At 53.8% G+C, this 23,960-nt stretch overlaps 1 protein-coding gene across 1 annotated transcript in view; it reads right to left on the bottom strand.

Annotated features, from left to right (window-relative positions):
* Nucleotides 1-23,960, bottom strand: part of STARD10 (StAR related lipid transfer domain containing 10) — a 53,646-nt gene that overhangs the window by 7,212 nt on the left and 22,474 nt on the right. The gene's annotated exons all lie outside the window — the stretch shown is intronic.

Genomic DNA, 23,960 nt, shown 5'->3' with positions numbered 1-23,960 from the left:
AAGCCCAGCCTCCCTTTCCAGGGGTTTTACCAATTTAAATCCCGCCCCCCCTTACAACACTGCAAGATTCAGTCAATCAAGCCAGCAGCAGAACCATTATGTCTCTTGCAGGCACTGACCAGGGCCTCCTGGTTTCAGGCACTGCACAAACGAATAACTGGGTTCGAGGCAACTGTGCGTCTCTCCCGCTGCCTGTAGCTCCCTCTGTGTCATGAGGTTTGTATTGCACTGCCTCCCTCAGGCCCTATTCAACTGCCGTCAGATGCAGCAAAGTCTCTGGCAAAGGAACCGGGAGCTGTTTCGTCCCGAGTCTCACCATAAATGAGAAACATCAACAGGGTCTGACAGGATGAGATTAGATTAAAGAGGTTTGAAGATGGACAGCTGGCTACGGAGCAGCACTACCTCCCAAAGGATGCCCTCCCCCAATCCCCACAGATCAGTGATGTAGCAGCTATGATCAGAGGATATTAAAATGGGCTTCAACGTGGAAACCAATGCCACACGATAACATATAGCTGGAGTCTTTGATTTAAGAGCTGACAGAGAGCGCCATTTCTCAGCATACTAACTGACGGATATAGAACGCCTGTGCCTCACAGCGCTTCATAGGCTGTGCACAGGCAGAGATCTCCTCCTTCACCACTGAAATGCAGCCAGCTCTGGGGAGGAAGGTGACAGCTGTTTAGCAACACAGCGCAGAAGCTACGGAGCCGTTTAGGACAGGAAGCGAAGAATGCTGTACCGCACTGAAGGTGGGGCAAGGGGTAGTTATTGCGAGGTGGGATGCAGTCCCATATCACTAGATAAGATATTCGCCAGGACACTGGAGCCAACATCTCTACTCTTGGAAAAACAACATGAAGTGGGATATTTGAGTCCTTAAGAAGGTCAGCAGGACAGCACCCCCTGCGACAATGCTGGGCCACTATTTTTTACAGATTCTAGTGAAAGAGTGCCACCTACTGAATCCCCAACACTGCACCCTGCAGCACCTGGATTTTCCTGCCCATCTGTTGATCCTGCCTGACTACTTAGTTCGTGAGATCTGATGAAAACCCAGCCTATGGCTGCAGCATCTTAGAAGCCAAGATCCCCGGACAAGTCACATGGTCCGTCAATGGCTCTTCGGCTCAGAGCAATAAAAACATCCTTACCATAGGGTGCCTGGAGTTAAATTTCCTTCACCTTCTCTCTGTCCATCCCATCAGGGGCGGAGGGAGGCAAAAATGCCTTCTAAATCCTCTCCCACTGAACTGCAAAGCTCAATTGCCTGAAGTCAGCAGCCTCTGAGCTGGATGATCAAAGCTGGGATGTGATCCAGACCCAGAGGGGGCACAATGGGATCAGAGGCAGGTTTAATTGATCAAAATACAAAAGCGTCAGCTCCTCTCCGCCTCCCCTTCGCTGTCTGCAGTAACAATCATGCAGACAGTTGCCAGCAGATCCTTGGAACAGGCAGATCTAATTATTCCCATTTCACGGGCAGAGAAGTGGAGACCCTGGGAGGTTCAGTAACATCGCGGACCAGAGGTCAAGGGACAGGGATCAGGACGTGACCTCCCGGCACGATTATGGGAATGTCTACGCTGCAGCTGGAGTGAGCAGTCCAGCTCAGCTTGACAGACTTGTGCTAGGGCACTAAGAATAACTGTGACGTTCCCATACCGGCGGAGGCCCGGGCTGGCCACCTCACCTTGGACCTGGCGAGCAGAGTGGGTCCAACCCTTTGGCCACAGCCCCACCGTTATTTTCAGTGCACTAGCACGAGCCCTGCTAGCTCAAGTCTGCTGGCCCGGGCTGAGAGGCTCAGGCCCAGCTGCGGCGCAGCCATGCCGTAAGAGGGTGAACACGGCCCCGGGGCATATAATCAGAGGAACAGCAAGCCAGAGCACGGCGAAGGTGTCACCTCTGCATACAGCATTAGCATTCTTGGAGTGCTGGGTATGGTTCTGGGGTCTGCGTTTCAAAAAGGAGGTGGAAAAATCAGAAAGGCTTCAGAGAAGAGCTACGAGAATGATTTGAGGTCAGGAAAATCCATCTGCCTGGTATTGAGAGAGTCAAGCAGCTCGAATTAATCATTCAACAGAAGGATCAGAGGTCATGATCACAGAGTCTACGGGCCTACTAGTGGAGATTTGATAGCAGTGGGCTCTTTGATCTAGCAGAAAGAGCCAGTGAGAGCCAATGGCTAGGAGCTGAAGCTAAGTAAAAGTTGTGCCTTATTTCTCATCTGAATTTAACAGAGAGGGGAATTAACAATTGGAACAATTTAGGAAGGGACAGGGTGGATCCTCCATCACCTGGTGTCTTTACATCAAGACAGGTGGTCTAAGAGCTCTGCTCTAGCTCCACCAGAAGCCATGGGCTTGATGTAGGAATTATGGTGGCAAAGTTCTCTTGCCTATGCTATGCAGGAGGTCAGACTAGTTGACCATAATGGTATCTTCTAGCCTTCAAAAATAAATAAATAATATATCAACTCGGGAATCCCTGGCCCCAGGCCTATGTTCTGACCACTCGACCGACCTCCAAGCCGCTCTCCAACTGGTATCCAGAAATGCCCTGCCCTCCTTCCAGCTCCTCACACCACGGGACATGGGTTAGTTCACGTCACACAGGATGTCACAGGGACAGGCAGGGTGCTTTAATTATAGGGTCTGTTTCAGTGACTCTCACTCAAGCAGCTGGGGGAAGTGGACAGGATGCTCTCAGGAAACCCCCATCTCCCCACTGCATTAGCAGTGTCCAATATCAGACACCCCGACAGATTCCTCAGTGCAGAATCCCAGCCAGGCCTCCTCCTCCGAGCCCCCCACCCACTCGCTCCCAACTCAGAGTGCCCAGCCTTCCCTTGCACAGACGCCCCTTTCTGTGCTGAGGCCCTGACCCCACTGCCATTGACAGCAGCAGCAAAACTCTCTCTCGGTGCCCGAGAACAGGCTGTCAGAGGATCAGCCCATTTCTGCAGCACGTTTTCCAGGCTGCGGAGCTCCAGGCATGCAAGTGTGCGCTAGAGGACTCTGCTCCTTGGGGGGCCTGCGCTGAGCGAAGCCACCTGCTCCAGGAACACCGACTGCACAGAATTGCTTTGCCGCTGTGCTTGTCCCCGAGGGAGGCCGGGCAGCAAGGCTGCCTTTGCCAGAACTGCCCAGGCACGTCCACGGGCAACACTCCCCCTTACAGCCATGAGACCCTTCAGCCTCATCTAACCCAGCCTCCAGCGTTACCCCACCACCGAACCCTGCTCAGAGCATGGTGGTTGGAGCACTCGCACCCTGGCTGGCCAATCGGGACCAAACCTGTGACTCTGGGTTCTGAGCACACACTGCTCTACGTAAACTAAGAGAGCTCGGTTAGCTAACGCTGTAGCTCGCTCTATGGCCCAGCCACCACCACAGGGAGACAGTACTGGGTGGGGCAGGTTACTCCAAACATTGACGCCGCAGTGGCGGAAGATCAAGAAAACGCCTGTGTAGACACAGCCAAGTTGTAGCGTCACCCGGCCTGAGGAGATCCCCAGCAGCTGCAGGCAGCAAGGGGAGAGGCTTTCCTAAGAATGAAGAGAACCACACAGGTCTGAACTAGGAGCACCCAACAACTGCACCTGCTCCATTAGCAGACGGATGGGCTCCTATGTAGGACCAGGACATCACTGAGAATGGGTGAACCAAGCCCTGGCTTTACCCCCAAGGATGGTGCAGAGTGGGGAGGCAGAGAGGGTCAGTAGTTAAACACTTTTACATCCGTGGTAAGGCACAGCTTGGGACCCGAGCAGCAGATGATTGCAAAGGAGGCACCCCTCATCAGAGGTTCCTCGTGGGAGGGCTGGGGTAATTACCAGCACTAAGAGGAAGTCTTGCCTAGTGGCTACAGCACTAGAGTGGGACGCAGGAGACCTGGGTTCATTCACGGCTCTGGCAATGGCCTACCAGGTGATGGCCCCTCGGTGCCTCAGTTCCCTATCTGTAAAAAAAGGAGGATGACTTTCTGACTTTCTTTGGAAAACTCTTTGAGGTCTGCTGATGAAAAAAAGCTCTACATAAGAGCCAGATATTACAATTATTATGAATAAAACGCAGGTGAGAACTGGGGTGCCTGGTACGATTGAAGTCTGGTTATCACAATGTGCTGCTCTTGTTTGTATTAATCCTGTTCACTGTTTTCACAAAACTCTCCAGAACACACCATGAAGGGAGGGACAGACAGACGGACTTCCACGGGATAGACATCCTGTGCCATACACAGGCTTATGTCTGGAGCTAGTCACTCAGATTCCCTGGCCCTCCATTGCCAGGGTAACAGATTAGATTAGAGGGCTGGAAATAAAAAGGATGCTCCTAATGAAGTGTGTCCCCTCCTTGCACAGTCAACGAACGCCAAAACCTTTCACCTTCCAGCCCCAGCCGCTATGAAGAGCGGATCCCTGCTGGTGCTCAGGGAGAGGGCGAAGAAGCAAGGTGTGAAATTGCCCCAGGATTACCACCACTGCTATGACTTGCAGTCGGGCTTCGACACTCTGATAAACCTGGGGCAATCCTTTGTGGTCACTCGCTTTGACCCCGCAGGTGATGGCTTCAAACTCATACAGATCAGGAGAAACCCACTGAAATGGGGGCGCGACAGTGACACAGAAAACGGAGCGCTGCATCACTTGATGCACAGCGGTCAGCATGGGAGAGGTGGCGTGGAACTCATGAGATCGGTGAGCTAAGGCAAGGGGGATTTGCTTGGGTCAATACAGAGAGTCACAGTCACACATTCTTCCCATGGAGCTGCCCCATTTATCACACCTGTTCTTTCCCAACTTAATTGCTGCAAAAGAATAGCCAGTGTCTTGAGACAATCCCATGCCGCGTGGGACTGACAACTGCACAGCAAAGCAGAGATAAACATAGCCACCATTGAGAGATGCTCGAGAGGATAAGAGACTCCAGAACACAGACTGAAGGAGCAGAGCACCAAAGGAACGCGGGAGCAAGGTGATTTTACAACCCAGCAGAAACTAACATGCTTTGTGCCAGGATGTGGAATGAAAGCTTTCACATGAGAGGATTAGAACAGCAGGGCCGCATGTGAGCAGAGGCGATTCAGAACTAGGAGTCACATGTCTTTCCTCTGCCTAGACAACAGCCAACATAACCTGCCCCCAGGTCGGTATCTGGAAAGCAAAGAAAACCTAGGACGGAGCAACAGGAGATGGGCAAAATATCAGCTCACAGTGTGGTGCTGCTATGGGAAAGCTGATGGTATTCACACAGGTACAGCACTGGAACAAATCTGCAGTCGGCTAGAACTGCACATGCATCAGGATGCTGCGCACCCCCCTCAGAGCTTCACAGCCACAGAGGGAACGATGTCAGGTCCTCCTGCTTCAGAAGTCATGGGCCCTCACCAGTGATGAGCTGCCAAAATCTTAACCACCGGTTCCCTATAAAAAGTTCCGATTTAAGGGATGTGCCACAGTATGTATCTTTTGTACCAAACAGGGCTACCATACCTCCGTATTTTCCCAGGAGGATCCTCCACCTGCCCTGGGCAGTGGTGCTGGGGGGAAGGAACACTGGGTGGGGGGCTGCTTAGGGAAGGTCCGCCGCAGCTACACACAGCTGCCTGCCCGGCTCTTACTGTGCCTGGGCTGCAGCTCCGAGCCACCATCCTCGTTGGGGGGAGCCGCGCAGGCAGCTGTGGCGTACCCTCCTCCTGCCCTCAGCAGGGGGCCTGAGCAGATCCACAGGTCTCCTCCCCTCTCCCAGCCAGATCAGCATGGAGCCCAGCCAAAGAGCCGTGGCGGTTTGGAAGGTCTGTGACTTCATGCGGCTCCCCACAGCTGCTCACGTAGCTCTCCTCGACCAGGCTCTGGCAGGGGAAGATGCCTCCGCACCTCAGCCCGGCCCCCAGCGTAGAGCCCTGCAACTCTGGGGAGATCTGCATCCATGGATGTGGAGAGGTGTAGATGATTTTTGCGGACAGCACATCAAATGTGAATACTGTCACGGAGTGTGGGGGGACACAAGGCCCTGCACCCCCAGCTTCCTGCGATTCACCAGGACTCTCAGCCAGCTAGTAAAGCAGAAGGTTTATTTAGACGCCAGGAACAGTCCCAGACAGGTCTTGCAGGCACAGAAAACAAGATCCTCCCCAGTTAGGTCCATCTTGGGGTCCCAGGAGCACCACAGCCCCCTTGGGGGGGGGGGGGGAAGGTCAGAGCCCTGTCTGTCCTTCCCTCCATTCCACAGTCACCTCCTGAAAAACTTTTCACTCTCCAGCCTTTTGTCCAGCTTCCCGGGCAGAGGTGTCACCTCACCTCTCCTGCTTCCTGGGTTCTCACATTACATGCTCAGGTATCCTCTCTACAGCCAGTCTCCCATCCCCCAATGCAGATCATCCTCCCTCAGCATTCACAGACCACAGTAAGAACAGTCCCAGTTCGTTACAGATACACATTTGTGTATCCGCACAGGGCTCTGCACATACACACAGAGACTTCAGAGTCTCTCAGGTTCTTAGCAGTATTAGTGCGTTTGCTGGTTTAAAAGTCCCTCTGGATCACACCCACAGCTTGGATGGGGCATTCAGTCCTTTGTTCAGAGCTTCGGCTGTAGTGAAGTCACACCAGAAGCGGGAATGAAGAGAAAATGGAGAAGATGCAGCTGCCCTTTATATTCCTTTTGCCATGTGGCTGGTACTTCCTGTGTCCCAAACACAAGTCCCACAGTGCCGGAAAAGCCTTAGAGCTCCATTCACAGCCAGGCCTCTTACACATCCTGCTGACTCATGGTGCAGTCCCTGGTCTCTCAATGGGTTTATTGTACAGCTGATGGGCCATCAAACAGGCCAAGCAGTGCTGATGCCAGTCGATATGGGGTGTCACCCCAACACAGCACACATTTAGAAACACAGAGATACTGTGTCTACGTATCTATAGCCCACAATACAAAAAGGTGATACAAGACATATCAACAAGATGGTCCTTGTTAGGGAATTATAACTTAGCCGCTGATTGCTGACCCACTAGATGTGGCAAGATTCAGTGCACTTTTACAATATCATGAAGTATCTCCCATATTCCACGCAGCGTGTCACTGCCCCGGCTGTACCAAGTCCTACTCCCCACCGCAGAGCAAGATATTAGACAGGCAAGCTAAGAAGCCACAAGCTGGAGATAAGGAAGGCAAAGATTCGGCTCCATGCACAGAGAAGAGTTCTTCACGGCAAGAGCAGCTGGGAAATGGGACACCGAGTCCCCAGGGAGACCAATAATAGCAAAGACTTGGGAGCAGGTTAGAGGGGAAGTTAAGGCCACATCCTATGGAGTCCACAGTGGCCCAGTGGCTTGTTATTGTCCTCGATTTTGGCTGCGGATCCCTAGCCCGAGTGTCCTGTCTCGAAAGTAGCCACTTCTTCCAGCTCAGCACTGTGTCCCCAGACTCCATCTTCACCCTGCGTCACTTTGGGGCACATGGCTGGTCTAGTCTATGCCCCCAGCACTCATGCCCCCTGTCATAAACAGATAGCTAAGGGTTAATGTCTCTTTCACCTGAAGCACCTGACCAGAGGACCAATCAGGAAACCGGATTTTTTCAACTTTGGGTGGAGGGAATTTTGTGTCTGAGGTCTTTGTTGTCTGTCTGCCTGCTTTCTCTGAGCTTTGGAGAAGTAGTTTCTACTTTTAATCTTCTGTTTCTAAGTGTAAGGACAAAGAGATCAGATAGTAAGTTATATGGTTTCTTTTCTTTGGTATTTGCATGAATATAAGTGCTGGAGTGCTTTGATTTGTATTCTTTTTGAATAAGGCTGTTTATTCAATATTCTTTTAAGCAATTGACCCTGTATTTCGTCACCTTAATACAGAGAGACCATTTGTATGTATTTGTCTTTCTTTTTATATAAAGCTTTCTTTTAAGACCTGTTGGAGTTTTTCTTTACTTCAGGGAAATTGAGTCTGTACTCATCAGGGAATTGGTGGGAGGAAGAAATCAGGGGAGATCTGTGTGTGTTGAATTTGCTAGCCTGATTTTGCATTTCCTCTGGGTAAAGAGGAAAGTGCTTTTTGTTTCCAGGACTGGGAACGGAGAAGGGGAGTCACTCTGTTTGGATTCACAGAGCTTGTGTCTGTGTATCTCTCCAGGAGCACCTGGAGGGGGGAAGGGAAAAAGGATTATTTCCCTTTGTTGTGAGACTCAAGGGATTTGGGTCTTGGGGTCCCCAGGGAAGGTTTTTCAGGGGGACCAGAGTGCCCCAAAACACTCTAATTTTTTGGGTGGTGGCAGCAAGTACCAGGTCCAAGCTGGTAACTAAGCTTGGAGGTTTTCATGCTAACCCCCATATTTTGGACGCTAAGGCCCAAATCTGGGACTAAGGTTATGACACCCCCTCCCACCTCCTGATGTCAGGTGGCACTTTCAGAAAAAGAAAGTCACACTGATTTCATAAGCAGTCAGGCTGCAGGGTCCTGCAGAGCTGCACCAAACCAGGGCCCTTCCTTTGGAGAGCTGCTTTGATGTGAGCGCCTGCTGTCCTCCTCCCGGGCTCCCGCTAATTAAGGAGCCCAGCTCCCCGGAATACATTTCCAGCGATTTCCATTCCGCTATTTGATCTTTCCTGAAGACGACCAGCTTTGATCTGAGCTAAATCAGCTGTCTCCATCTCCACTGCGGCTTCCACTAAACAGACACAAACACGGAGAGCTTTGTTCCTGTTATTAACACCACAAACTATGACTATTAAGTATGCCAGAGAGAGCCGCATTTATTTTTACTGGGGCGACTAGCATTTGGATGAGACGGAAAATGGAGATCAGAGACACCAGTGACAATGCTCCCCTGGCACCTTTTGCCAGATGTTAACCCCAGGGCCCTGGCCAAGTTTCAAATCTGACAATTACATCCCCTGCCTAAATTCCCCTGTCATTTCAATTAGGCACGCTACGTTCACCTCCTCACCCAAGTTAGACTGCAAGTGCCTTGAGGCATAGACCTGGCCTTCTCGGTATTTGGAATGCACCGAGGGCTACAGCACTCAAGAGATCAGTTTCCGACTCTAAAACGTAGTGTGGTGTAGCTGAACAGCTGCTGCGTTCCACCCCAGAAGCAGCTGCATTTCAGTGATCCTTATGGCAAAGGTTTGCAAAGCACTCTGAGATCTTTGTCTACACAGGTTTCAGTCTGAATATTTGCCATTACCTCCTCCCATACCACTGCTTCGATACAGTGAGTTACCCCACAGAGGGTGACCCCCAGGTGAAGAACACCAGGGCTAGTCTAGGTCCCTGGGTTTCTCCACTAACACCGCCCTAACCCACCTCCTTTGGGGTGCCAGCCGATTCTGTTCAAACTGGCCAGAGGGTCACTGTTGAGCACTGCAGAGTACTGAGAACTGAGCATATCACTAACTCTGCACCCATCGCAGGCTTTGCTGGTCCAGGGAGCGAGAGCCTGGGGCACTCTCTCACTCACATCTCCCAGGCCACCACGCACTGATCACCTCATCAGACCTTCCTCCACCGATTACTCCTAGGTCGACCTTCTGAAGAGCCCTCCGGCAGGACGGCTCTGTGAGGTCGCTTTTGTTTGCTTGTCACCCTTTATAGACTAACACACCGTCAGATGCAGAGCAGATAGAAAGCAAGTGACGGCCTCACAGCCCCGAGTATCATCCTGGATCACATGTCAGGCAAAGAAAGGGTTAAAAGGAAAATGGATCCAACATTATCCCCTGCCTGCCACAGGGGACATCAGCCAAGTCTCTGCCTGGGATACCGGATTCTTGTACCAACGGCAAACTAGAGAGGGCAGCTGGCACAGGCAGAGACTGTAGCTGTAGTTGTCTGGCACAACACGCTGGGTTAGCAGAGAAGCACAGATCTCTGTAGGGTGCATCATTCCACTGAAAGAACACAGTGCCGCAGACAAAGGTTTATCCAGCAACAGGCAATGCTAGTGATTGGACTAAAGCAAGAGAAAGGGGCATGTTTTAACCCACTGGGAGCTCTTTTTGGGTGTGCTGGAGTTTCTAACCCATTAACAGAATGCAATGAACTGGTGAGGGTGTATAGACATGGCTGCCCACTGAAAGGAGTTTGACCTGTGTGTCACAGATCCTATACAGATGACTGATACTGGAGATTCTCCATTTACTCAAGTGGCAGAGGGCTGGGCTTTTAGGGCGGGGGGGGGGGTCTGATTTCAATCCCTGCTCTTGCTGGGAAGTTCCCAGTGGCTGCACAACTGTCAGTCTGTTGGTGGTCGTGGATTGTAACCTGTAAACCTAGACAGGAGATTTAACCTGCTGCTAATACAGAGTTCAGATCCCAGAGCTGGTCCCTGGAAGTCCCAGTTCCTGCCCTGCTGGGGCACAGCAGAGGGGCTCACTCCCCAGGAGAGCAGAGAAATGCCCACTCCTGTCATACCAATCTCTTCCCCAAGGGCAGCAAGGCAGCCTGAATGGCCTGGAAAGCCCAGGCGTCTTTGGAGCAGGGGATACAGTGCTCAGACACCCCAGCATGGGACAGATCAACTGGGTAGGAAAGAATCAGCCTGTCACCTCTGAGACGGGAGGCCTCTTTTCACAGCGCAGGGCCAGGCCAGGGCAGTGGCACAGCCAGCTTCCCCCGCCCTGTTCCAGCACGACTGTCTCCAGGACCTTGGCTGCTGCTGCTGCTGCTAGCAAGGAGCTCACGTAGTGGCCAACGGGTTTGTGATTAGACACCCCCTGACTCCTAGGAACGGGGCTGAGAGAATTCACCAGCCTGGTTCACACAGGGGCTGCAAAACAGCTGTTAGTAGACAGTGGCAGCTTGCAGGCAGAGCTAGCCGGAGCTGGATTGAAACTGGCAAGCGACAGGTAAAAAGGCTCCATATCTCATTACCAGCCTGTGCTCTGAAGAGAAGGTTCTCGAGTGCCATTGTCAGGTTTCTAGACATTTTGTATGGAGAGCCTTTGTTTCCAGGTGAGGCCAGGCCCGGTGCCAGCTCTCCACATGGGACCTGGCTTTGTTCGGGTAGAGCTGTTCAAACAGCCTCGTTTCTCCTTCCAAGAACTGGCTTTGCAGAGATTCAGGGCAAGCCATGCAGACCACAGCGATGTACGGATTCCTTCCTCTCAGTGCAGAGGGACTACAAAAGCAGCTTGCAAACACATATCCGAGTATGTTATATTACTCTACATATTCCACACAAATGCAGCCACCTCTGCGGTGGAACGTGGCAGCTGTTTAGCAGGACGTCACCACTCAACAGGTTAGGGCAGGAAGTAGAGTGCCATATGTGGCTGGTGTTGCAAGGGGGTGAGGGAAGGAGAGAATATCACTTGTTAACAAGTTTTGCAAACAAGGACCCACTAAAAATTGTGATGATGTACCTAAAACATGGACATCATTGCAACGGACCAGGGCACAGTCCAACTAGTCCCCTGTCCTGGCTTGGACAGTGGCCAAGGTAGATGGTTCAGAGGAGGATCTAAAACTTTGATAATGCACTTAATTTGGCAGTGAGTCTTGGGCAGAATTCCTTCCTGAGCCCAGCCGGAGTGCAGATCTGACCAAGCCTGGAGCAGTAGCCCTGGCCATTGTCTCCTGGCTAGCACACTCGAGATAATCAAACTACACTACCTAAAAATGAGCAGAGAAGACATCCTTCTCCCATAGGCTGGAGCGAAGAGCCTGGCATTGGCTGGCATGACAGGGCACGAGCGGGCTGACCTGTGATCAGAGCAGGAGTCAGCCTGGGTCAGATACCAGGAGGTCAGAGTCCAAGACAGGCCAGAGGGCAAAACAGAGAGAGTCAGGTGTCAGGAAGCAGTTTAATCAGGAAATCAGCCGGAGCAGGTGTCCCAGGGAAAGGAGTCCTGAGCAGGGAGAACCCAGTTGCATAGACAACATCCTGTTTCTGTACTTTGATTAAATAGAGAGTGGGGACTAATCAGATCCCAGGACGGGAGTCCTCAGAGTTCAGCTGCTATCTGGCAGCTGTTAACATCTTGGGACCAGGTAGCTCCTAAGAGCCCACGGTCCCTGACATCACCCTCTCCCCAAAGGGTGCCCTCAAGGTGACGGGGGCACCAGGCTTTTCGGGGTAATTTCTATGGAATGTTTGCACAAGTGCAGGAGCGGGTGTAACCCGCACACCTCCTGGGCAGATCTCACGCACAGGTGCTGGAACTTGGGGGCCACCACATCCCCTGGCTAGAAATGGTTTCCATCATATCCAGGGTTTACTGTTTGGTTCAATGGTTCTCAGCACCCCCGCTATACAAAATTGTTTCCATGCCCCTGCTCCCACGCAATCCAGCAACTCAGGAATCGGGGTAGCGGGTAACAATTCCTGATCGCTATCTGGTTCAATGCACAGTAATCAACGCAGAGTTGGAGACTGCCATCTTTCTTCTCGATGGAAAGGACTGGTGCACCAGCCAGCGAGGTTGACTTGCAGATAAACCCCCGGGACAGTTTCTTCTGGAAGTTCTCTCGGGAGCGCTGTCAGCTTGGGATCTGACATGGCACAAATGTGCCCAAATGGTATTTTTGCACTAGGCTGCAGCTCCATTGGGCAGGTTAGAGTCCCAGTGTGGAGGTAGTAGTTCTGCATTCTTCTTTTCAAAAACATTGGCATAGTCTTGGTCACCCGAGGGTAGTTCAGAGGTGACGTCCCTGGAAGGCTCTGGGAGTGGGTTGAGTAGGGTCAGCCAGGAAATAGCAAGGATCAGGGGAAAGGAGAGAATGGATCACACCAAATGGTAACATTTCTCCATGCTCCTGAATCACGGCCTCCAGGGGAGCTGTGTCCTCCGTTACTTGACAAGAAGAGAAAGGAGAACTATCAGTAGCCCACGTAAGGTCAGAAGTGGCCTTGTGTCGTAGGGGAATCTGCAGGAACTGGGAGGCCACAGAGTCTATGAAGCAGTCAGCTATGCCGGAGTCAATGAAGGCTGGTAGATGGGATTTTGCAGGGGCACCCCTGGTACATGCAAGCGGGCTGACCCCTGCAAGCGGGGAGATTTCAGGCAGGGATCTGGATGTGTTCCAGTCCAGAGATGACTTTTCCCTGATGCGCTGGAGTTCCTATGAGGCAGGCAGAGATGAAGCGCCCTGACTCGCTGCAGTACAAGCAGAGAAGATGCTGGCGGCGGAGTGGGGGTGAGCCTTCGATGGCCCACATCTGCCTGCATCCACTCAGCAGGAGGCAGAAGAGAAAAGGCCACAGTAGCTGGATGGGAAGGTTGCAAGACCACCCTGGTTTCCACCCTTTGTTCCCATAACCAACTGTCTCTACAAACCCAACCGCTCAGAGTCTTCCACTCTCCTGGAGAGCTCCTCCATACCCTCCTGTTTCCTTTGCTATTCTGCGGATGCTGGGACCGGCTTCCCAGGTTCCTGCTGTGTCATGCACACCCTTGGTCGGACTCTGCTGCAGCCAGTTCACGCTCTCTGTGGGCAGGAGCTGGTCTGTCTCTGATCCAGAGGACGTTTCTCTTCCCCCAGACAGTTAGGGTGACCAGACAGCAGATGTAAAAAGTCGGGACTGGGGATGGGGGGGCAACAGGAGCCTATATAAGAAAAAGGCCCAAAAATCAGGACTGTCCCTATAAAAATCAGGACATCTGGTCACTCTACAGACAGACAGTCTTCCTGAAAGGGTAGCCCCTGGCTGTTGCTGGAGAACCCATGGTACCAGGTCTCACTTGTATCCCGATGTTAGGGATTGTGGGTTTTGAACCCTGGTCCACAGGGCTCTTCAGAGCCAGGAATCAAACCCACGTCGCCCATACCCCAAGCCAGTGCCCTACTCAGTGTACGTCCTGCCTCCCACACTGGGACTGGGTGGTGGGCATTGAAGAGTTCCAAGCACGCCTTGGCACAGACTCTTCCCCACTTGGTGTGCTTACAGCCAGGAAAGGGGCCACAAGGACGCCCCGTTGAGCTGCTGTGTTCAGTGTGGCCAATTCTCACGATTGTCTCTGGAGCTGTGAGATATTTGGTGGCTTTGCTAAAGCCCCAGCTCCCAAAGCCAGGGGTGTAGGCCAGAATCTCACACTACTGTCCAACAAAAGCTAAAGCCCTCCCTGGCCCTTAGGGCTGCAGAGAAGAGCTTAGAAATGTTCGGTTTGGTTTAAAGTCCCATGATTTTAAAGCCACCCTCACAACTTTGGGGGGCCCAACTCATGAATCTGGAGAGCTGGCGTTGGCAGCACCAGGCATTGCATCTCACAGCAACCCCAGGGCCCGCACTCCTTTTCCCCCAACTAAAGAAGTGATTTTTCTAACCGCTAGCACCAATCCTCAACCATCTCTAGGACCTTTCTACATGAACGCCAGCAATGGAAACCTTTCCAGCACAGCTCTGCTGCATGATGCACGACAGACTCCAGCTCGTCATCCCAATAGCAGCCCTGCAGAGCCAGCACTGGGAACAGAAGTGATGAGTCAGCAGACAGAAACCCAAGACCCCCAGGGAGCAGGGGATGCTGAGCCAGAACGGGGCCATTTTTAGAGTCGCTTATCAGATCAGAAATGCACCTTACAGGCCATTATGTGGCTTAAAAATTTCACACGTTTATGCTACTCCTTCCAACCAGCAGAGGGCGATAGTGCTACAGGTAAATCTCCCAGACCAGCTGATCAGACAAACCTCTGCACTCAGGCTACCTCAGCAACCCGCAATCTGCCAGTTGCCAGCCCCCGCAATGGAATATCTGGCTCCTCTAGTCATGGTCCGAGGCTCCCAGATCGTGCTGGGAAGCCGTTTTCAAAGATTGAATCACAGGATATGACTGCTCTTTACTGCTCTCCCCTCAGAGTATCCTGGGTGAATGGAAACAGACCCATGCAGAGCTTTTAGAGTGATTACTAGGCCTGGCAAGATAAGTGGACAGAGGAGGGTATCTTAACATCCCTGTTCCCACCCTGGCCAAACCCTCCCAGCTTGACTCGGAACTACGCAAAAAACAGATTGGGTGGAAAAAAAAATCATAAATACCACCCCACAAACAAAACAAACCCACCCAAACCAACCAACCCACCCAGCATCTCGTTTCATACAGTTTCCTCCCCCTGTGACATCTTGGAGGGTTTCTGGGAAGTTTCAGGAGCTGGGATATTTTCTGTAGTGAAGAAAGTGGGGCAAGAAAGACAAGAATTAAAACAGCCACGTTTGCTCAAAAATTTGCCTTTAGAATTTCTCTCTCTCTCACACACACACAGTATGGGGGAGTTCAGCCCTGCACCCCTCTTCCTGGGACTCCAGAGACTCTCAGCCAGCCAGCAAAACAGAAGGTTTATTGGACAACAGGAATGCAGGTTACAGCAGAGCTTGGAGGCACAACCAGGATCCCTCAATCAAGTCCTTCTGGGGGTTCAGGAAGCTTAGTCCCCAGCTAGGGATTCCCTGAATTCCAACCATCCAGCCCAAAACCAAAACTGAACTAACTGCCTCCAGCAGGCCCCTTCGTTTTGTCCGGCTTCCCGGGCAAAGGTGCTGACCCCCCTCCCCCACTACCTGGCTCAGGTTACAGGCTTAGGTCCTGTCCCTCATCTAAAGTCATCCCCGGCTCTTCCATCCCCCACACAGACAGTCCCTACTGCATCACATCTCTCCCCCCCTTCGAGACTGAACTGAGCGGGGTCACTCTGCCCAGTGACCTGGGGAAGTTCAAGGCCCCCTCTCCGGGACAACGCGTCCGCTATCAGGTTGGCACTTCCCTTCACATGGACCACGTCCATGTCGTAGTCCTGCAGGAGCAGGCTCCACCTCAGGAGCTTGGCGTTGGCTCCTTTCATCTGGTGCAGCCAGGTCAGGGGAGAGTGGTCAGTGTACACGGTGAAGTGTCGCCCAAAGAGATATGGCTCTAGCTTCTTAAGGGCCCACACCATGGCCAGGCATTCCTTCTCAATGGCTGCGTAGTTCTGCTCCCGGGATAGCAGCTTCTTGCTCAGGTACACGATGGGGTGTCTCTCCCCCTTTTCACCCTCCTGCATTAAACACCGCCCCCCCGTCCCGTGTCTGAGGCATCTGTGAACACCATAAAGAGCTTGTTAAAGTCTGGGTTTGCCAGAACTGGGCCACTAACCAGAGCCTCCTTCGGCGCCCGGAGAGCATCCTGGCACTGCTCGGTCCAGACCACCTTGTCCAGCTTCCCCTTCTTGCACAGCTCAGTGATGGGGGCAGCTATGGTGCTAAAGTGGGGCACGAACCTTCGATAGTACCCCGCCATCCCAATAAAGGCCTGGATTGGCTTTTTGATTTGGGGAGCGGGCCAGTCTCTGATCACCTCCACGGCAGCCAGTCCCCACCCGATGGCCCCGGTAAGATACTTCAGCCATCCCCACCTTGCACTTCTCAGCCTTTACGGTTAACCCAGCCTCCTGGAGTCGGTCCAGCACTTGTTTAACCTGGGACACGTGGTCCTCCTAGGTCTGGCTGAAGACGCAGATATCGTCAATATACGCCATGGCAAAACTCTCCATCCCCCGCAGTAGCTGATCCACCAGGCGCTGGAAGGTGGCCGGTGCTCCCTTGAGGCCGAAGGGCAGGGTCAGAAACTCATAGAGCCCCAGAGGGGTGATAAAGGCTGATTTCAGCCTGGCATCTGCGTCCAGCAGCACTTGCCAGTAGCCTTTGGTAAGATCCATAGTGGTGAGGTACCGAGCACCTCCCAGCTTGTCTAGGAGCTCATCAGGCCTGGGCATAGGGTAGGCATCAGATACGGTGATGGCATTGAGCTTTCGATAGTCCACACAGAACCGGATTGTCCCATCCCTTTTGGGGACCAGCACCACTGGCGAGGCCCAAGGGCCGGAAGATGGCTGGATCACCCCCAAAGCCAGCATGTCCCTGACCTCTCTTTCTAGGTCCTGGGCAGTTTTTCTGGCGACTCGAAAAGGGGAGCATCTTATAGGGGGATGTGACCCGGTCTCCACCCCGTGGACAGTCAAATTAGTGCGTCCAGGCTGGTTGGAAAACAGCTGTTGGTATAGATGCAGCACCCCTCTGATCTCAGCGTGCTGGGCCAGGGTCAGCTGATCAGAGAGGGGAATCACCTCCAGGGGGGAACCAGCATTTGTCCCAGGGAATAGATCCACTAAAGGTTCCTCTCCCTGCTCCTCTCCATGTCCACACACGGCCAACACCACATTCCCCCTGTCATAGTATGGCTTCATCATATTCACATGGTACACCCGGCGGTGATGTGTCTGGTTCGACAGCTCCACCACATAGTTTACCTCATTTAGTTGCTTGATAACCTTGAAAGGCCCTTCCTAGGCAGCCTGGAGTTTGTTTCTCCTCACGGGGATGAGAACCATCACCTAATCCCCAGTGGCGAAGGCACGGGCCCGCGCCGTGCGGTCATACCAGACCTTCTGCTTCCTCTGGGCTCAGGCTAGATTTTCCCTGGCCAGGCCCATGAGCTAGGCAAGTCTTTCCAGGAAGGTCAGGACATACTCCACCACTGACTCTCCCTCGGGAGCAGCCTTCCCCTCCCATTCGTCTCTCATCAGGTCTAGGGGCCCCCTCACCCGCCTTCCATACAACAGTTCGAAAGGCAAAAACCCAGTAGATTCCTGCGGTACCTCCCTGTATGTGAACAGCAGGTAAGGTAAGTACTTGTCCCAGTCCTGCGGGTGCTGGTTCATAAACTTTTTAGCATCATCTTTACCGTCCCGTTGAACCTTTCCACCAGCCGTTGGACCAGGGGTGACACATTGAGGCCCAGTTGTGCCAGACCCCACGTTTCTGCCACAAGGACTGGAGCAGGGTCGACATGAAGTTGGATCCCTGGTCTGTTAAGACCCTTAGGGAACCCCATCCGGCTGAAAATGGTCAGCAGCACATCTGCCACGGTGTTTGCTTCGATAGAGGACAAGGCCACAGCCTCGGGGTAGCGAGTGGTGAAATCTACCACCACCAGGATGTATTTCTTCCTTGACCGGGTTGTCTTGCTGAGAGGTCCCACTATGTCCATGGCCACCTTCTGGAAAGGTTCTTCTATTATGGGTAAAGGCCTTAAAGCCGCTTTCTCCTTGTTCCGGGCCTTCCCCACCCTCTGGCAGAGGTCACAGGATTGGCAGTACTGTCGGACACGGGTAAAGACCCCAGGCCAGTACAAGTTCTGTAGCAGCCACTGCCTGGTGTGCCAGATCCCTTGGTGCCCCGCGAGAGGGATGTCATGGGCCAGGTACAGTAGCTTGTATCGCAAAACTTTTGGGGAACCACCAGCTGCCTCCTGATCACCCATGCCTCTGCTTCCCCTGGGGGAGCCCATTCTCGGTACAGGAACCCGTTCTCCCACAGGAACCTCTCCTTGCAACCTCTCCTCATGGTCTGTACCACACTGAGGTCAGCCCGGTCCCTGGGCTTCCGCAAGGAGGGATCTTTCTGCAAATTGGCCTGGAACTCAGCAGCTGGGACAGGGATGGGGACCTGCTCTCTCTCGCTGGCTGGGTCTGAGGCCGCAGCCTCTCTGAGCCGTGTCCCTGGGCGTTCCCTCTCCACCAGGTTAGGGTCCTACGCCTTGGGCAAAGTACCTTCCCCATTGTTGGGGCGCAGTGCTCCTCACCGACTGACTATGGGTCACGACCAAGGCACCCCGGATGTTACTTGGCCAGTCCTCGAGGTCCCCCCCCATTAATACCTCCGTGGGCAAATGTGGGTGTACCCCCACATCCTTGGGGCCCTCCTTGGCCCCCCATTTCAGGTGTAGCCTTGCCACGGACACCTTGAATGGGGTCCTGCCCACGCCCATCAGGGTCAGGTAGGTGTTGAGCACCATCCGATCTGAGGCCACCACCTCAGGCTGGGCCAGCGTCACCTCTACGCCCGTGTCCCAGTACCAGTGACCTTCCTCCCATCTACCTCCAGGGGAACAAGGCACACTCTCTGGAGGGGCAGCCCCACGCCCACCCTGTAAACCAAAAATCCAGAGCCTGGAGCATCCAGCCCCCCAGAGGAGCTGACCTGGGGACCTCTTCCCTCCTTCACAAGTGGTATGCTGCCAGCCCCCCTTTCCTGGGAATGTTGCCCCTCATCTGACTGGGTCTTTACCCAGTCAACCCTCTGCGGATTGGGTCTGCTTGGTCTGTTCCTGAGCTTGGGGCACTGGGCCCGTACATGGCCTCGTTGGCCACAGTGATACCAGCCCATGTCTCGTGGGTCCCCTTGAGTGGGTCGGATGGACCTGACGCTGGATGTTCCCCTTTGGTGGGGGTTCTCCATAGGCCCCTGCTGGGAGGTCCCATGGTGACTTTCTCTCTGCATTGAGGCAGGCCTGCTCTTTCGAGACTCCTCCTTGTTATCCCCTGCCCGACTGTTCAGAAATGGGTCAGCCAGCTGGGCTGTGTGCTGCGGGTTCTCCGGCTTCTGGTCCATCAACCACAGCCTCAGGTTGGATGGGCACTGCTCGTACAGGTGCTCCAGTATGAATAGATCAAGCATGTCCTCTTTAGTTTGGGCCCCAGCTGTCCACTTGCAAGCATTTCCCTTTGCCCGGTTGACCAGTTGTAGGTATGTGACCTCACAGGTTTTACGCTGGCTCCGGAACGTTTTCCGGTACATCTCAGGAGTCAGCCCAAACTCGCGGAGCAGAGCCTGTTTGAACAGTTCGTAGTCCCTTTCCTCCACCCCTTTCATTCGGCTGTACACCTCCATGGCTGTGGAGTTCAGTAAGGGGGTGAGAAACAGGATCCTGTCTGCAAGGTCAACCCTGGGCAGCTCGCAGGCACTCTCAAAGGCCGTCAGGAAGGTATCTATGTCCTCCCCCTCCTTTTGCCGGGCCAGGAAGTACTTATCAAAGCTCTTTGTAGGCTTGGGTCCCCCCTCACTCACCGCAGCCTGGGCCCCGCTGCTTCTCAGCCAGGCCAGTTCCAGCGCATGCTTACGCTGGTTCTCCCGCTCCTTCAGTTCTTGCCTCTTTAACTTGAGCTCTTCCTGTCTCAGCTCCCTGTGATGTTCCATCCGCATCCGTTCCAGGGATGGGGTGTCCTCGGCAGCAGTCTGGCCCCTCCCAGCCATGTCAGGCCCCGGGGCCCACGCTGCGTCCGCTGAGCGGCTTCCCTCAGGGACCAAGCTCAGTTCACCCAAGCAATCCTTCTCCTCCAGCTGGGCAATTAGCTGTTCTTTGGTGGAGCTCCCAGTGCGCAGCCCCCTCTGCTTGCACAGCTCCACCAAGTCTTTCTTAAGGCGCTTAGCACACATCTTCCTGCTGGCCACTCGCCGGCCTGTGCTCTCAGCTTCCCACCGGTTCCAGGGAGACCCCTCGTGCACCAGCCCTTTTTCAGGTCACCCCCTTTCTGCCAGGGTCAAGCTGCAGACTCCTCCGACCCTGGGACTGCTCCTGCAATCTCCCCGGGGGACCCTGTTACTGCAAAGTCCTTTGCTCTGGTCACACACTCCCAGGGGTTAATTGCCTCCTGAAACCGCCACTCTCTGTCTCTTCAGCCCACCTGGTCCCCGTCAATCCCCCTTCGTTTTGCTGCTCCCTTGTCACTTACTGCAGGAAGCGCTGTCCACGGGGTGCAGTAGATCCCGACGCTGCCACCAATTGTCACGGAATATGGGGGAGTCCAGCCCTGCACCCCTCTTCCTGGGACTCATAGTAACTCTCAGCCAGCCAGTAAAACAGAAGGTTTATTGGACAACAGGAATGCAGGTTACAGCAGAGCTTGGAGGCACAGTCAGGACCCCTCAATCAAGTCCTTCTGGGGGTTCAGGAAGCTTAGTCCCCAGCCAGGGATTCCCTGAATTCCAACCACCCAGCCCAAAACTGAAACTGAACTAACTGCCTCCAGCCGGCCCCTTCCTTTTGTCCGGCTTCCTGGGCAAAGGTGCTGACCCCCTCCCCCCCACCTGGCTCAGGTTACAGGCTTAGGTCCTGTCCCTCACCTAAAGACATCCCCGGCTCTCACATCCCCCCCCAGACAGTCCCTACTCCATCACACACACAATAAACTCCCCTAAAGGCAGCCTGTGCTAACAGACTGAGCAGAGGGCTGGCAGGAACAGCTCCACCAACAGGCTACTCTCACTGGGTCTACTCTGAAAAGGGCTTTGTAAAAAGGGCTTGGGGGGGCTCCATTTTACCATCTCCCAAAACAAATCCAATCAGCTCACGAGTCAAGAGATGCAGTTTTCCGTACTGCAATCGCTGCAAACACCTTGGCATCTCTGAGTTAAGTTGGCCTCAGGCCTCCCGGACAACAAAGATGCAGCCACTGGCACTTAGCGCAGGCTTTCCGTTACTAGTGATTAGCGTTCACACAGGTGCAGTTTGCAAAGTCATGTGAGTAAGGAAGCCAGCAATGTCCGAGCACTGAAAACACTGGACGGTAATGGATTGCAAATCCCAGTGATGATTGAACCTGGTCACGTTCTAAATAAAAAGAGCTCTCAACCGCAGTTGGAGCAGTTTCCATTGCTTCACACTGCCTCGGACATTCCTGGCTTCAGAGTGATGTTTGGGGTTATGGTGTGGGGGGGTCATTTGGATTTGTATGGGTAGCAAGTGAAGAGTGAACATTGCAGCGAGGGGCTGTGTGTGTCTGGGGTTATGGTGTGGGCTGGTTGTGTTGATTTGCATCTGAGGGGGTTGTGCACCTCTCCTTGTGTTAATTTGGTCAGGTGGCAGTTGGGCAGTCTCATAACCAATGAAATGGTTGCATTCAAATTAGCTGTAGAGTAAGGGTGAGGATTGGCTGAGTTACATGTGATATCACAACCAGCTCGGTCTCTCAGCCTGGCATAGAGACGTAGCTCACTGGAGCCGCACACCACACGGGGTTAATCCATGAAGTCAAAATGGCAGAGGATGTAAAAACTGGGTGGTAATAGACCATGAGTCCCAGTGACGGGTCAGCCCAGAGATATCCTGAACTGAAGGAGCTCTCAGCCACGCCTGTAGCCGGATCCCTCCTCTCACACCGACTCAGATGTTTCAGGCTTCAGAGCAACACACCGAGCAACATTCCTAGACCCCTCTTACCCAGGTGGGAGCCGCTCCCTCCTCTGGGGCTGCATTGGCTCTGCGGGTGAATACCTTTTTGTCACCACGGCCGTCGCACATGGGACAGCAGGTCTGCCGAGCCAGAAGGTGCCGCTTTCCCCGCAGCAGCACTGGGGCCTTCCAGCAGCCCTCTGTAAGCTGTAGGCAGACTTCTATCGGCAGCTAGCCCAGGCTCACAACAGAAATAAACCGAGGGGTTGGGAAGAGAACCCAGAGCTCAGCGCCCAGGCCAGTGCTGAGTCCAGTGCTCAAGTCAGCTCCTTCCTCTCTGTAGGTCCCAGATCCTGTCTTTCAAATGCAGAGAATGACCCCTGCCCACTGCCTTCCTGACAGGGGCCAGCTGGCTTGGCTTGATGAGTCTCACTGGGCTCCTGGCATTCAGCGTGTCGGGGTATATCAACGATTGCCTTGCAAGGCAACATTACAGTCCTAATGATCTGAGGGATGGAGGCGAGCATCCTCCAGGATCCCCCCCACACCCCCGTTCCTCTTTCCTCTTCCGGCATCATGAGGCAGTTTCACTGGGCCACTTACTCACCAGCTTTGGCACGATAAGAAGAAAGCCTCAAAAGGTCGGGAACTAAGGAAAGGAAATCCAGGCCAGGCCCCTGCTCTGCTCTTAGTCCCCTGCCATTTGCTTTTTCTGACTAGGGTGACTGGGGATCATGCTGGCCGGCCGCAGCTCTTCTCCCAGTGGCTCAGCGAATCCACTGCCCACAGGAGTCCAGAAGGGCTGGCACTGGCCATAAGAAGCTCCACCCCATCTTCCCCTCTCCGCATCAGCATTCACCAGTATCCCCTGCAATCGCCACATGCTGGATCGACACCCTCCACCAAGATGGCTGCAGAGAAACGATTTTTTCATCATGGCCGTACAGCACCGAGCGTAACGGGGCCGCGGTCCGGATCGGGATTCGTGTGATCACAACAGTGCTCACCACCAGCATGAGCACACAGCCAGAAATCGGTTCCTGTCCCCTCCCAAAGCCGGTGCGCGTTTTGACAGCGAATGCTGCACCGGTGTCAGTGAGTTACTGCCCGTTCCTACAGCAGGAATCTCTGGGAGATACACCCACCACAGGGGGTTCAGAGAAACTCACAGTAACCATGACAGCAAAAATATCATCCAAAGAGATTCTGAGGAGGAAAAACCCCCCACCATCTTACCCAAAACAGAGGCTGGCAGCGGTACGCTGCATTAGGGAACTGGCCTTTCTACTGTACAGGCCAGAACTCAAAATTCCAGCTCTGCTCACATGGCAAGAGAACAAGCGGCCTGAGGGTGCCAGGTTTGTATAATTTTTGGTGGTGCCCAGAACGGGTCCAAGCCGAGCCATTGCCCCACAGGATGGACTGGGGCAACTGCCCTGGGGCCCACGCTTCAGGTGGACACAGGGTCCAGGGCGGCCTGGGGGATTGGCAGGGGGCCTGGTGCTGGCAGCAGCAAATGACCTGATGCCAGCCTGCCCCATCGGCTCCTGACGTCTCTTGGGGGAGGGGGTGAAATCCACAAAGAGGTGGTGCCGGGGTACAGCAGGGCGGGGGCAGGGCGAAGCAGGGTGAGAAAGAGGTGGGGCAGAGTGGAGTCACTTGCTGCTGCCACTGCCAGGCCCCCCCACTAACCCCCTAGGCTGCCCTAGGCCCCGTGTCCCCCTGAAGCACAGAGCCCCCTGAAGCACGGGGCCTGAGGCGATTGCCCCGGTCTGTCCTATGGATGGGACGGCTCTGAAAATATAACCCCAAACATTGGTGGAGCCGGGCCCACCTTCCTGAATATTGGTGGAGCACCGGCATCATGGGCCCATATAACTCGCCGCCTATGGTGGCTTCCTCTTAATCCCCAACAGATACTGGTCTTCTGGACAAAGCTGTTTTGCATGATTAGGGCTAGAGTAGCAGGTGTGGGGTGGGCAGGACTACACCAGCCAGGGGGCTGCAAGTCAAGCGCGAGGTGCATCAGCAGAGCATCC

The sequence above is a fragment of the Gopherus evgoodei genome, chromosome 1 (genome assembly GCF_007399415.2).
Source record: "Gopherus evgoodei ecotype Sinaloan lineage chromosome 1, rGopEvg1_v1.p, whole genome shotgun sequence".
Taxonomy (NCBI): Eukaryota; Metazoa; Chordata; order Testudines; family Testudinidae; genus Gopherus; species Gopherus evgoodei.
Note: the sequence above shows the minus strand (reverse complement) of the source record. Positions and strands in the feature narration are given on the sequence as shown.